The 15,314-nt window shown below is 40.4% G+C and overlaps 1 long non-coding RNA gene across 1 annotated transcript in view; it reads right to left on the reverse strand.

Annotated features, from left to right (window-relative positions):
* Nucleotides 1-10,574: 10,574 nt before the first annotated feature.
* The window catches only part of LOC141505271 (uncharacterized), a 274,924-nt gene continuing 270,184 nt past the window's right edge, over nucleotides 10,575-15,314 (reverse strand). Inside the window, exon 4 of the long non-coding RNA XR_012473575.1 lies at nucleotides 10,575-14,192. This is a non-coding gene — a long non-coding RNA (uncharacterized LOC141505271). The remainder of the gene's footprint in view (nucleotides 14,193-15,314) is intronic.

Consider the following 15,314-nt stretch of genomic DNA (forward strand, 5'->3'; position numbering starts at 1 on the left):
GATCAGCAGAATTAAGAGCAGGCCTTTCAAGTCTCTCTCTCTCTCTCTCTCTCTCTCTCTCTCTCTCTCTCTCTCTGCTCCCTTTCTATTTCCCCACTCCCAAACTCCTCTCTTTTCCTTGAATCTCTTCTGCTCCACCCTCCTTCTAAGACTCCCACTTCTCCCACCCTGACCTCACTCCCCCACTCCAGCTCTCCTTTTTCTCTGCCCCGAGTCTTGCTTTCTTCTCCTTTTGCTGTGAGCACAAGAAATGGGGAATTGTAGTGCTCCTGACCTATTGACTGAAGAGCAGCTTCTCTTCTACCAGGACCTCACAGTACCCCCCCAGCCTTAGCCAGAGCATGCACACTGGGAGGAAAGGGCTGAAGTAGGAACCATTTCCAGGAAGGTCCAGAAAGCAACAACCACTGTTGTAGGTTAAGAAATGCAGTGTGTTTGTGTGTGTGTGTGTGTGTGTGTGTGTGTGTGTGTGTGTGTGTGTGTGTGTGTGTAGGGGTGAGGGGCAAGGGTAGAGAGATTTCAGCAGCAAGCCAAGAGGAAAGGAAGAACAGAAAGATGAAAGAAAAGACTAAAATATGATAGGAGAGGGGGTGAGAATTCCAAAATGGGGATTTAAAAGAAGGAAAGGAGAAGTGGGGAATGAGAAAACTAGAGAACTAATGAATGAGGCAGGTAAAAAACACTATAAAGTGGAGCCTCCATGCAATGAGCCTGAATAAATGAGATTATCATCCAGAGGGCAATATCCCAACATGGCATGAAATACATGTGCAGTATGTGGCAATAACGGGACTCATCAAACCAGAAGGAAGCCCCACCAAGCAGCTGCACAGGCTGAAGCTGACAGCCTGTTCAGGAACCCGGATGACAGTCATAAGGAGGACTGACCAGTATGGAGATGTTCCTCTTGGCCTTCATGGAACAGGCTGTTTGGTTCTTCATTCCTTCAAACTGTCTTAAAGGTCTTTGAAGATGAAAAGCATTTCTAGGAGCTAGCACCCTGGTTGGCTGCTGCTCCCCCCGCCCAGTACTTTGTCCAGATAATCAATAAAAGACCAAGCTATATCACAAACCCATTACTCCTCTATTAGAAGTAGGTGCCTTGTAGTAGGACCCTAAGGCCACAGGGCCAGAGGACTAGATTGAAGAAATTATCAACAAAAGCATAACCAAAATGTATATATCTCAGGAACTAGAACTTAGAACTCCCTAGAATAAGATTTCTAACTCCATTGCAATTTTTAAACACTCCATCTCTTGAGTTCACTGCTCCTCAAAATTCCTTATAGGATTTTGTCTAGTCTTCTCCTTTGGAATTTTCCCATTCTGCCTTGTTATATATGTTCATGTAAAATATGTAATAATGCAATATATTTAATTGTGTGATATGTGTATATGTGCATATATAATGTATAAACATACATGTATATTTTATCTCTTCTTTTAGATTGTAGGCTACTTGAGGGCAGGATCCATATCGTATTTGACTTTTTTTTTAATCTTCAGTATATAGGATCTTTCCATCTAATGGACATTCAGTAAATATTTCTTGAACTGAATTATCAAAAGTGTGCAATTTCACCAACAAGGCCACATGTATATGTATCATACTCTCATATACAACATCATCACACACTAGGCTGATCCTGGGAGACCTGACCTGTCAGCTCTCTTTTTTTCAGGCTCTAGGTCTTTCTGGTATATGACTCGACAATTGTGAGCAAAAGTGCAGGGACCCTCATGACTTAAGTTGCATCTGGCACCCCCCCCCCATATCTGACCAGCCAAATGAGGCCCATGAAAGGTCTCATTGTTTGTTCATCATCACCCAATCCCCCAGCCCCCACCAGACACTCAGATCTCCTACCCATTTCCCCCTTTTTGGTTGTCTGTGTATCTGGGACAAACCCAGACTTGCAAATGTAACCTCTGTCCCCAAAACCCATGATAAGAACAGGATTCGTGATGTAGGAGAGCCAGCAGCACCTGTTGTTTTCCAACACTAAGACTAGGGCTCAGTGCTGTGTACCAGCAAGATAGCTGTACACACCCACTCTAGCTAGGCAGCCAGTGGCCATCTGACTCCCACTCCCACACCCACCGGCTCCTCCAAGTGCTGCCCAAAAGCTCCTGGGGGTAGTCTACATGGCTTTGTAGAGGAAAGATTCATTTGTCAGAGGATGATAGAGTGCTCAGTGTATAGAGAATGATGGCCTGGGACACAGGACGGGACACAAGACTCAGGATCACAGTCTTTAGAATAGGATCTCATCTATTTCAAGTTGCTCATTGTATAGATGGGGAATAGAGATGTGGAGAAGTAAAGGGACTTGCCCAAGGATTTTAACCATGGTTCTCAGACTCTAAATCCAACAAATCTCTACCACCATAGATTCTTACCCTGGGATCTGTGAATTTTGTTTCTATAGAATTGATTTTCCTTGTAATTCTATATATTTTATTTTATACATTAAAATACTATTCTGAGGAGTCTATTAATTTCATCTGACTGCTAAAAGGGGTGCAGGTCACAAAAGGGTTAAAATCCTTTGCTATATCATTTCTACCCTTAAGCTCACAGTCTGACGGGAAATAGAGAATAAATATTACATGGCTGGGGAAAGAAAGGCTTTAGCATAAAAACTTAACAAGTACAAATAAATATAGTTTAAACCCATTATTTCAGTGCTGAGGAGTTGAAGGAAAAACCAACAGTCAATTGAGGGTTAATCAAGGAAAGCTTCCTGGAGGGGATGAATTGTGAGAAGGATTCCAAGATTCCTTTGGGGTTAAGATGTGAATGAAATAGAGGGAATTTGAGCAGATTCAGGCTCTTGGGAACATGAGTAGAAAGGAAACATGGAGAGGGAGAAGTTGAGGAGGTAGGGGAAAGGAGGAAGAAAAGGCAACATAAATGAGAGGAAGAGGCAAGAGTCATTGAGCCCAGGTCCTTAGTAGTCCTGGATCATCCCTTAGTGATGGTGTTAAATTCCTCATCATCCTCATCATATTTGCGAAATATCCACAAGTTGCTACCCTTTTGGGTAGGAGCAACCTAGATACACATTGACTGGACACTCTTCCTTCCTCTTTCCTCCCTCTGCTCACCTTTGTGAACTTTGGCTAATACAAGTCTAGCTCTTAGAAAGTACTGAACAGCTTTGCCAGATTTAGGGTGGTTGTTTTCACTCAAATGCATACATTAGTAAAATGGAGCCCAAAGGAAAACAAAACTGCTCAACCTAAGGAAAGCCCACCCTCCCTCCTCTCACCCCCACTCCAGTCTGGGTCCCTTCTCTTTAGAAATAGTCCCCCCAATATCTCTTACAAAATCTCACTGAGCATGGGGCCTGAGCAGGAAAGCCTGGCCAAGAAGCTGAATTTTAGTTGTATGTATTGGTCACCCTCTCCCAGTCCCAGTGGAAGGGAGTGGAAAGGGAGAGACACATTGAGAGAGGGGCAGAAAGATAGAGCAAAGCAACATCCATCAGTATGAGAGAGGAAAAATTCAGAGAAAGAGAAAGCAAGGAAAGAGAGAAAAGAGGGAGATGAAAAAGAAATGAGGGACTCAGCAAAGGGGTAAAGGCAAAGAAACAAACCAGTTCTCACAAAGACAAAAACTATAAATAAATAAAAAAATCCAAATTGATATATATATAAATATGGATTTATATATATATATATAGTATATATAATGGGGATTTATATACAGTCACATACACACATTTATGTATATATATGTATATATACGTATATATATATACATATGTATGCATGGGGATTTGAGAGAGAGCAGAGTTGTGGAGGGGGTTGGAGGTAGAAAGAAAAATGAGTAGGGATCTGGGCAGGCACAAAAATAATAGCAGGAAGGACCTGGGATCTCCCCAGGCAGGAGGACAGGGGTAAGTATTAATCTCCAGATGCCCAGAGGGTGAAAGGGAGTTCTAGCCTTTTTCCTGGAGTTGTTTCTATTATCTAGTGATCTAGGAAGAGGACATGACCAAGGTTTATCCTGGCCTCCCCCCTTTTTACCTCCAAAGATGTTGCCTAGAAGAGCAAAATGCCAAAAGAAAAGGGAAATGGAGGGAAAGAAAAAAACTGGGTAGTTAGAGTTTTCTGTGTGGGTTTGAGTTTTGTTTTCCTTAAGGCAAGGAGAAGGAATCAGCGAGCAAAAGCAACTGCTGCATAGAGGGGGGACCACACAGACTCAGCCCCTTAGGAACAAGCAAAGCTCATAAGCAAATGCCTAAGCCTGCAAGCAGGGTGTGGAAGAGTTAGGAAGGTAGTGGTGAAATAGAAAAAGGGGGGGGGGAAGCACAGGGAGCTAGAAAATGGAAGGAAAAATTTAAGGAATGAAAAAGAAAGAGGATGAAGGAGATAGGGAAGGGAGGAAGGGAGGAAAAGGAGAAGAAGAAAAAGACACAAGGGAAGAAAAAAGAGAGGGAATGAGAAATAAGAGAGGCAAAGGGGAAAGAAAAAAGAGAAAGGAGAAATCTAACTTGCTAAAAAGAGGGCTAGGGGAGAGGAGAGAAAAAAGGAAGGAAGAGAGGAGAGCAAAAAAAGGCATATTGAGAAGAGAGGAGGAGGAAAAAGAATTGCATCTGAGAGAAAAGGAAGGAAGGAAATAAAGAGCTGGGAAGAGAGGAGGGGAACAAAAATGGAGGAAGAAGAAGGATAGAAGGAGAGTAAGGCACAGAAGAGGCAGGGGAGGAGAGAGCTAGGAACCAGGGATGATGAAAACAAAGACTGGAAGAGAATGGATTCCATACATCCTCATCAACCACAGAGACAAAGCTAGAGAGACAGACCAGGGCTTAAGAGAGAGACAGAGACAGAGAGGAAAGACAAAGGGCGAATCTTAGGGTGCTCTCATCACGGAGGGCCCTGGCTTGAACTCTCGCCCTTTCACCCCTCCCTCCTTTCCAGCTGCACACATGATCTGTGGGGAAAGAGAGAGAAGGTCCCCACTCAGAACTTTAGAGGGAAAAAAAAAAAGTCTGACTACCGCCCTAAGGGCTGTCACAACAGATAAAACCTCATCCAGGCTTCGCTGTGTGAGCTCCTGCACACTAATGCACAGTAGAGCTAAAAATACCGGTGTGTGCAGAGAGGGAGAGGGAGCGAGGGAGGGAGGGAGGAGGGAAGAGAGGAGAGAGGGAGGGAGGGAGAACGAGAGGGACTGTTATTGCTGGGTTCTCAACTGATTGTAGCCTCGGTTTTCCAGAGATTCTTAATAATCCAGATGTGCAGTTGCAAAAGGGAAGCACTTGAGAGACTGCAAATAAATGGGCATAAAAATCCCCATCACCACCTCAAAATGGGGGGGGGGGCGGTTAGAGATAAGGGATGGGAGCTTTGTCTCCCTTGAGAAGTCTCAATGCTGGAAGGGTAGGAAGTGAGGAAAAGAAAGGAAGGAGAGGAGAGCAAAAGAGGGAGAGGGGAGAAAAGGGGAGATGGAGACACTCATTAGGGGACTGGGATGGGATTCAATTTAGGGAACTGTTTGCTAGGAGGCCCCTTGGACAAGAGGGAAAAGCATAGTGTATCCCTACTTCATTTCCTTGGAAGAGATGGGCTATTCAGTTTAAGGCGTGGCCAGTGTAGGCTGTATTTGGAGTGTTTGCTGCCATGATTATAGGATCCGTCCATCTATTACCACCAAGTGCTGGTCAGAGATTTTAGGCTTTTAAATCAGTGTTGGTAGGATGAGGAGAGAGAGAAAAGGGAAAAGACAAGTGCCTAGGTGCTGGAAAGGCACCTTACAGAGAAGGAAAAAAATAAGAGTTGGAAATTTGGTCTAACACTCTTGAAGGTAGGGATTGCATCGTACACTTCATTTATTAATCCGTTCAACAAATATTATTGTATCTAACTACAAAGCTAAACACTGAAGGAGATAGTAAATTCAGGTTAAAACAGGGTCCCTGCCAGCATATAGTCTACAATCTAATGGCAAGCAAAGACCAAACCAGATAGCTAGAATGTTCAATATTATACATTGCAGAAGAAACTTACCAAAATACTCAGTGAGGTGAAAAGATGGAAAGGTCACTTACTCACCAGGGAAATCAAGGAAGACTTCATTAAGGAGGTGATATTTGAGTTGTACTTTAGAGATTGGGTAGAAATTCAATAGGCAAAGAAAGGGAAAGAAGATATTTCAGTCATAGTGAAGAGCTTCAGCAAAGAGAGGGAACCAGGAAAACTCCCTATCTTTCCAACGCAGTGCTACTGCACAGCTGCACACATAGTATACTCTCAACAAATATCAGCTGAATTAATATATGAGAAGAGGAGATAATCAACAGACATAGAAAAGATACAATGAGCACCTCCCTGAGCATCATTCCTTTTTAATAGTGAAGCCATGGCTAATACCATGGAAAATGTTTTGAGTTCTCTCTTCAGCCTCAGTATCAAATGAAGAGAAAAAAAAATTAGCAGGTCTATTTTGGCCCATAGGAAGAAGAAAGGTTATCTTGTTTGTTTTGGGGAATAATGATATGACTGAGAGCTGACATTTCTATAGTTACACATATTTTTGATCCTCCTAACAACCCTTGAAGTAGGTACTATTAAATATTTTCAAAAGGAAACTGAGGTGGGGGGGGTAACATGACTTGCCCAAGGGCACACAGCTAGGAAGTAAAATAAGAGGCAAGATTTTAACTCTGGTCTTTCTGGGAGCAGTTCCAACACTCTCATTTTTCAACACTCTATTTTTCTAAAGAAGTCTGACTGATCCTGGTTTGAGGGTGAGTAAGTGGCTGGTAAATCATTTCTTCCAACTAATTACACAAAGGCTAATCCACGACAGTTTAAAAAACCTTAGCAATCAGCAGTGATGGCAAATGACTTAGTTTCTGTGAAAACCAATATGTTTCCTAAGCTTTTCCCAAGCAAATCTTTTCCCCATAAGATTCCACTGATAGAAACCAGAATTATGATTTTGACTTTGCCATTAACTCAATGTGTTATTGACTTACCCTCTTTCTAGGCCTCAGTTTCCCCAAATGAGAAAATTGGACTAAATGGCTTAGCGCCCTTCCAGCTCTAACATGCTATAATTATGTAATACTACTCTTATACATGCCTCTACTTAGTGGTTGGTCATCTTAGAATTTCTTGGAAAAACCTTTGGTCCTTAGATGAAATAATAGTGATCATTATTTATCTGTTATCCATGCTGGGTATCCATAATGCCACCTAGAAAAAAAAATGACCCTTGATCTCAAGTAACTTCAGTTTCAAAACAAGGAGCAATGAAAACCCAAGTATGGGTAAAGGAGGCATTGTTTATCTTTCTTTGACCTCCAGGCTCCGTTCTGGGGTCTGTAGGCAGAAAGTCTGCCCTTTTGCCCCACTCCAGGATCACATTTAGTTGCCTTGCTATTTGCCTCACCGGTTAATCATTCTGGTTGCTGAATCATCCAGCTTGTCCCTTTCCAAAATCACCACTGTGAGATGTGATGCCCCTCAGAAACATCACACTGTCATCTCTTACTACCAGATACCATTGAAACTCTTCTCTAGTTTTCTGACTCTTTCACCTCTAGGGCTGGAATCATAGAATGTTCTGGCTGCAGAGGAACTAAGCAAGCATTTAGTCCCCGCCTCCTCATTTTGAAGGGAAGGAAGCCAAGGGCCAGAGACATGGGGATTCACTCCAGCTTCCTCACCAAGTCGGTGACAGAGCTTGGACTAGACCCTCGTCCCTTTTCCACGTCATTCTGCTGCCTTCCTTGTTCTACTTAAGGCTTACACAGAAAAAAAAAAAATCCCAGGCTTTTTCCACACTCCCTTCAGTTCCTTCTTGTTCTCCATGATGTCTGAGTAGCATTTCTCTAAGAAGAATCTTATTCAGTGTATTCTTAGTTCAGCCCTCTAACCTTCCTAAGTCCCCCATTATAACTTGACTCTGACAACCAGTGCTCTCATTTCACACCCCTAAACAAAGGTTGTAGGAGAGAGGAAAAAAGGGAGAAGAAAGAAAGAGACAGAGAAAAAGAAAGGGGGGGGGAGATAAAGAAAAAAGGAAAGAGAAGAGAGAAAAGACAGAGAAAGTGTGAGAAAGAGAGATGGAGGGAGAAAAGGAGAAGGAAGAGAGGGCAAAACTTCAAAGAGGCTTATCCAGGCCAAAAAAAAATAATAGAAAGTTGAATTTAGTTTCAGGGCTTCTGTTCTTTCCCTAAACTTTATGGTGCAGTGGATAGAGCACTTTCCTTGGAGTCAGTAGGACAGGAGTTCAAATCCAGCCCCAGACATTTACTATGTGACTTTGAGCGATTCACCCAACTCTGTTTGCCTCACATCCAGGGCCATCTCCAGTTGTCCTGATTCATATCTGATCACAGGATGTAGTTATCTCTGGAGGAGAAAGGGAGGCTGGTGACTTAGCACAGCACCCCCTCACTCACATCCAATTCATGTACTTGTCATAGCATCACCTCCCTAATGTGGTCTTCTTCAAGGATGAAATGCAAACATTATTATTTAACAAGAATGGGGGGGGGGAGAAAAAAACAACTTAACTTTTAACTCCAAGGACATATAGGGTCTAGCTGGCTACAGTGAACCCTCTCACTACCACCTATCTGGCCCTATCTATATCATGCTTTGCTGGGTGTAGCCTCCCAGGCCTTAGATTATGATTATTGGAGTAGTAATGGAAGACATGGAGGAAAAAGAAGAATTATCTGAAAAAAATCAAAAAAATCTAGAGTGGGAAGAGACCTCAGAGGTCAACTAGTGTTTCCTGAACACCTCCAGTGACAGGAGGCTCATTACTTTGGGAGGTAGCCATTCCAGCCCAAATAAACATGCTGGAATAATGGTCCTGCCAAACAGAGAGACCTGGAAGCCCAGGGCAACACCAGTTTCAACTTTGTTGACACTTAATTGAAAAACATTCTAGAGGAAGAGAATAAAAGATTAAAAACATAATCAATTGAACCTGCAGAGAGCTTGTCACAAGACTAAGTCATATTATCCTAAGAATATTTGTAAAAGACACTGGAAGGAGGACAACAAAGAGATATGAAATGGAACAGATTAGAAAGAAATGATAATTAAAGGAAAAAGACTAATTCAAGTATTTAAGTATCTACCAATTTAGGTGCCTAGAATTTGGAATATCAAGACAAAATGGAAAATAATCCTTGCTATAAATTCATTTTAATGGTGGGTGATGACCCAGGAACAGATAGCTATGTGTAAATTTATGTATGTATGTATATGTGTGTTCACATATACATGTATAAAGCTATGTAGAAATGTAGATTGTTTATATGTTGTTGCTATCTGTAAATATATTTATATGCATAAATATAAATAAAAAGAAGGTATATATTCTTAAATGATTGCATATTGCTTACAAAGTACAATGTGAGATACATGTTGTACATGTCTGTGTATATGATCATTTGAGTAGGGATACTGAACCCTGCACATCTGACCTAAACTTATCACTCTATTCTAAAGTTCCACCAGGTACCTATCTTTTTTTTTTCGGGTTTTGCAAGACAAACGGGGATAAGTGGCTTGTGCCACACAGCTAGGCAATTATTAAGTGTCTGAGACTGGATCTGAACCCAGGCACTCCTGACTTCAGTGCTGGTGCTTTATCCACTATGCCATCTAGCTATCCCAAAAGGGGAAGATAATGGGGGTTTTTTAGGGTTTTTTTGCAAGGCAAATGGGGTTAAGTGGCTTGCCCAAGGCCACACAGCTAGGCAATTATTAAGTGTCTGAGACTGGATTTGAACCCAGTTACTCCTGACTCCAAGGCCAGAGCTTTATCCACTACGCCACCTAGCCACCCTGGTACCTATCTTCTTAAGACCAGTATTCAAGTGTGTCCAACTTGTAACCCTAGGTTTCAGGGCCCCTCCAGGCCCATTCATGAGGTTATGGTGATTTGCACAAAGTAGGAACTTAATAGGAAGATGGCTTAGTGGATAGAACATCAGATTTGAGTCAGGAAGACCTGAGTTCAAATGAGGTCTCAAACACTAGTTGTATGACCCTGGTTAAGTGACTTAACCTTATTTGTTTCAATTTCTTCATCTGTAAAATGAAGACCACTGGATAAAGATATGACAAACTACTACAGTATCTTTGACAAGAACATCCCATGGACCATGGGTCACAAAGAATCAAACAGTATTGAACAATTATAACAAAGAATTTAATAAATGATCACTGAATTTAATTGACTTCACCTTTTGAAGTATCACTGTAACTTCCTTTCTTGATGAATTAGGTACTGTGTGATCTTGGATAAATCACTTCTTCCCTCTATAGCTCAACTTTCTCACCTATAAAATGGAGCTAGATTTTCTTAGCTCCTTCACTTTATAGATGAAGAAGTTGCTGATCCCTAGTGATCCTTTACAGCTCTCGAACTTATATGAGATTTGGCAGAATTGCTATAATATTGCTTTAATATCATCAATAACAGCAGAGTCTCCACATTTAGATCTATCACATCAGAAACCAATATGCTGTGTAGGTGAGGAAGTTTCAATACCCTTTAAGAAAAGTACAATTGAATTTAAAAAGTATTAAGTGCCTGCCACCTACATGGTACATGAAAAGGATACAAAGACAAAACTGAAAAACAGTACCTGCCCTCAAGAAGTTTCTATTGTACTAGGAAGACCAGTTGTATCAGACCAAATACATACATGGAGGAATTTTAAGGGATCAAGTGATGAAGACACATGTTTACCAATGTTATTGATAATGTTGTGAAGGAGGTCCTGTCTGAAATCTAAATAGAAGAGAGATTCCCTCTCAATGGTGAGTGTCTCCAGTGCTCCTGTTCTTACTCTGACTTTGCGCTTGATTTGCAGTGGAATTCTGGAACACTGCAGAACTAGCTCAATTGGAGCTCTAGTCACTCAAAAAAGATCAGCCTAGCCACCCACACTGAATGAAGTAGATAAAAATGTGTTTTGCATAGATTATGACAGACAGCTGGATGAATAGGCAACCTATTGAATTAGTCCATGGATATATGTATGTAAGTAGGTATTCAACTATGCATATATTTATAGCTTTACACTTATATGTATGTAGCCATACACATACATACACAGAGATATATACAGATACATACATATATATACATGCATCTATTTTGGACAGACACTGCAGATGGACAATGAGTTGGGCATAGAATTGAATAGCAGAGAGAAGATAGTAGACTGGAACACATCTGAGAAATCAAGCAGTTTTTTCCCAAAATTCCATGCTCCTTTTGCCACAAACACTCATCTCTTAATACCAATATTCTCATAGTGATAATATTATGTATTTGCAAATCATAAAACAGAAGAATGCTAAGAAGAATCAAAATAGTTAAATCAAAGGGAATGGTCAGTAGCATACTACCAACAATGAGCTGGGTGGAAGAAGTAACAATAAAAGACATCAAGGACAAATATCACCAAAAAAGAAGATGGGCCATTCATGTAACCAGACTTAGGGATGACAGAAGGACAGCCCCAGGGCTGCAAAAAAAAATAAAAAATAAAGAACCATTAGAAAGCCTCCAACACATTGGAGGATTTGTGGAAATACATGGGAAAAATTTTCACTGGATGGCAAATTGTGGATGGGTTGCAGTCTGAAGAAGTAGGTGGAAGACACACACACAGGTGAGATTACAGATCAGTCCAGGTATGTAAGGTTTTAATGATTAGGTCATCCTTATCTTGAGCCTAAATCTTTCTCCATGAAACTTCTGCCCCCTGGAGCCATAACAAATGAGAAAGAGATAAATCTCCTTAGTTATCCTGCCCCAAAGCCCGCAAAGAATTTCATGAAGGGAATGTGAGCTAGAAGGACTACATATCTGTCTGACTGTCCCCCTACCTGAAAACTAGTTGAAATTACACCAAGCATTGATTTAATGAAGTTTTTCAGTGTGTGGCATAATTAGTAAGAAACACTATTGGAAAAGGAAGGGAAATCTCTTCAGTGCTTCTCACTATTAGAATTTGGCTCTTAGGCCAAAAAATATGGCAAATTTTAATATAGGGACTATAGAATACAGGCAGCTCTAACCACATGACACTACTATGTAGACCTCAGTTTTTCTTCTATATAGAAAAGGGAAAATAATTATATTTGCAAAACAGAAAGTATCATGTATATATTACTCATAATTATACTGATATAAACTACAGATAACACATCACACTAATCTAGCCCTATAATGTATGCATTACATGATTAGAACATTGGGCCTCATCTTTGTTACAGAAATAGAATTATGATTTATATATAAGTTCATGTGACTAAAATTATCTAAAGAATCAACTATCCTGTCCTTTCCAACCTCTTAGTCAAAATCAAATTACAAGATGAATAGTTGCACAAACACTTGACCTCTGCCCAAAGGATGAAAAGCAATGTATAGCTTTCATACCTTCTATAATTTCATTTCTATCACATAGAAGGAATATATCACATATAATTCTCTTCTTGTGGCATATCTGACTGGAGTTTATTCCCTGAGGTCAGGGAGGCAGTGTGGAATAACAGTAAGTGCACTGGACTAAGAGTCAAGAGGCCCTATTTCTAATGTTTAGTTCTCCGACTAATAAAAATAATAATGCTATCTCATATTGACTTTAAGGTCCACAAAGCACTTTTTTCATAAGCACCCTGTGAGGAGGATAAATGTTATTCTCCCAATTTTACAACTGTAGAAAGTCAGGCCAGAGAAGTAATATAATTTATTCATGGAAGGTCTCATGATGCCAAGTCCACCACAACATGCTGCCACTCACTACTTAATCCTGGGCAAGTCATTCACCTTTTCTAGATTTCAACTCTCTTATCTATACAATGGACACATCAGATTAGAAAATGTCTCTAAGGTCCCTTTTGTCTATGACAAATCTATGTTTATCTTTGACATTCCATAATTGGTATTCTATGTTCTATTCTCTTTGTCCATGTACGAAGAAGCTCACAGAGGGAGGCAGAGGAAAAAGGAGTAGAAATCTAGGGTGGTCCCAGAACCTAATATGAATAGAAGGTTGATTGCTATACAACTCCCTGCCCATGTTTTCTAGCTCACCCCATAAGATACATTGCCTCTCATCTGCTCCCATAAAGTCCAGTGGCCTTAAATAAGAAAATGTCAGGAAGTCCAAGGCACTTATATAAACCAGCATCTTATCAAGTAGCCAAAAATAAAAAGGCAGCACTTGAATTTGCCTCTTTAAGAAGCAATTCAACAATGACATCCATTATTAAGCTCCTACTACATGTGCAAGACTTTGCACTGGACACTAGGACATAATCTATGAAGGATTTGTATCTACCTGCTCTATAGAACACCATTGCAGAGGTAACATTTCACTCACAAATGAGTGTTTCAATTTATCACTTAGGAAATTGGGTTCTGTTCTTTCCCAGAGCTCTGAATTTTTCACAGGGCCTTTAATGCATTAACTCTCTAAAGAACTATTGCTGCGATGACAAGGGAAGACCTACTGTACCCACTCTCTTTTCTACTAAGAAGCCTTCCACTCTGCACTCTCAATAAGTCTGATTGGATTCAGACTTGATGAGTCTGATCTCTAAGAGTATCTGGGCTCCATTTTCTCATACCCTTTGGCTCATTAAATCCTATCCCAGTGACCTAAAGATAATTATTTAAAGCTTAGATTTGGGTTTATGTGTATGTCTTCCAAAAAGCTTTAAGGAGAGGAATAGACAGTCAATACTCAATGTAAATCAGGTATGGGGTAGGTATTTATTTTCTATACACAAAAAAAAATATTAATGAACACAAAAGACTCATGATGTGTATTGATAAGACAACTTAAAACAAGACTCAGTAACAGTTTATAACTACTCATTTTCTCTTGGGAAACTGATATTTAAAAGCTCATCAAAATAGAAGTCAGTTTGCATGATTTCTGAGTAGGTATTCTTTAGTTCCCTCCATTCTACATTGTCCAAACAACTTCTAGTACATGACTACTGATTAAAAGAGCATGGCTTGGGCTAATCCTCTTGCTGGTGTTTGCCTTCTCCAAGAGCGCAGGAGTAGTTTCTAGGGAACTCCTTCTGCCACAGGTCACCTCCTACCTGATAGGATTCAGGACTGTAGATCCTTTCAATCTCCCATGGTCACTTCCAAACCTGGGCACTTGAGATAGATGCTCAGTCACCTATTCATAAAAGGAAACACCACACAGACAAGTTAGCCAGGGATCCAAGCATAAGTTCCCCTGGTTGAATCTATTCTTCATTTAGAAATAACAGAAGAGAGAGGAGAAGCAACAACATAACTTGTCCCTCTCATAGGTTGTCTAAAGATAGAATGTACTACTTACCACATCTCTCTTCTTAACTGATGCAGCATTTTTTCCCCTTCCTTGTCAAAGACCAATGAAGGGTCAAGGGACCACACAGGATTTTCTATATCAAACCAAAATTCCAAGTCCTTCCATTGCTGGGAATCCACACGGTTAGGAGTCAGAAAGTACTGTGTCCAAATCTCTGAAGCCTCTAGAAATTTCTAGGGGAGCTCTAAGATCATCATCTTGAGAAGGTGGACAACTCAAACTCTGTTAAAACTTTTTGAGGCTTTAGGGTCCCAGAGAATTTGTTACTACTAGCATATGCTGTTAGACTTGTGTTAATTCTACTCTCAAATTCAATAACTCTTCAATTCAACAAGAATTTATTAAATGACTACTATATATAAAGCCCATAAGATACAAACATGGTAAAAAATAGTCCTTAGCCTTAATGAGCTTACTTTTAAAACTTTTTATTTTTAACCAGGTCTATGATTTCATTGGATTAGGAATTTACCCACAAAACTTTCTCTAGCAATGCAAATCAGCACCTTCTCTACAAGTTATAGTCTTAGGGAGTTACTTGGAGGATTCTGAAAGATTCAACAATTTGTGCTAGGCAAAACTTGCAAGTATAAGGGGCAAAATTTGACCCAAAGGTATTCCCTTCTTGCCAAAGGTCTGATTCTAAGCCTGCTCTCTCTCTCTCTCTCTCTCTCTCTCTCTCTCTCTCTCTCTCTCTCTCTATCTATCTATCTATCTATCTATCTATCTCTCTACTAGGCTATATATGCTACCTTTTACAAGCTTCTCTCAAGATTCTCCAAAAGTCTTTGAAGACCAGAAAGAAACTTTCACAAAGGGATGGGGTAGAAGAAACTGAGGGGTAAAGGAAGGGGGAGCAAAGGATCCAATTCATAGAGTTTTTGCAGTAAATTGGGTTGTCACCCTAGATCTATCATCACATAATTAGATATAAAAATCAACAAG

The sequence above is a fragment of the Macrotis lagotis genome, chromosome 1 (genome assembly GCF_037893015.1).
Source record: "Macrotis lagotis isolate mMagLag1 chromosome 1, bilby.v1.9.chrom.fasta, whole genome shotgun sequence".
NCBI lineage: Eukaryota > Metazoa > Chordata > Mammalia > Peramelemorphia > Peramelidae > Macrotis > Macrotis lagotis.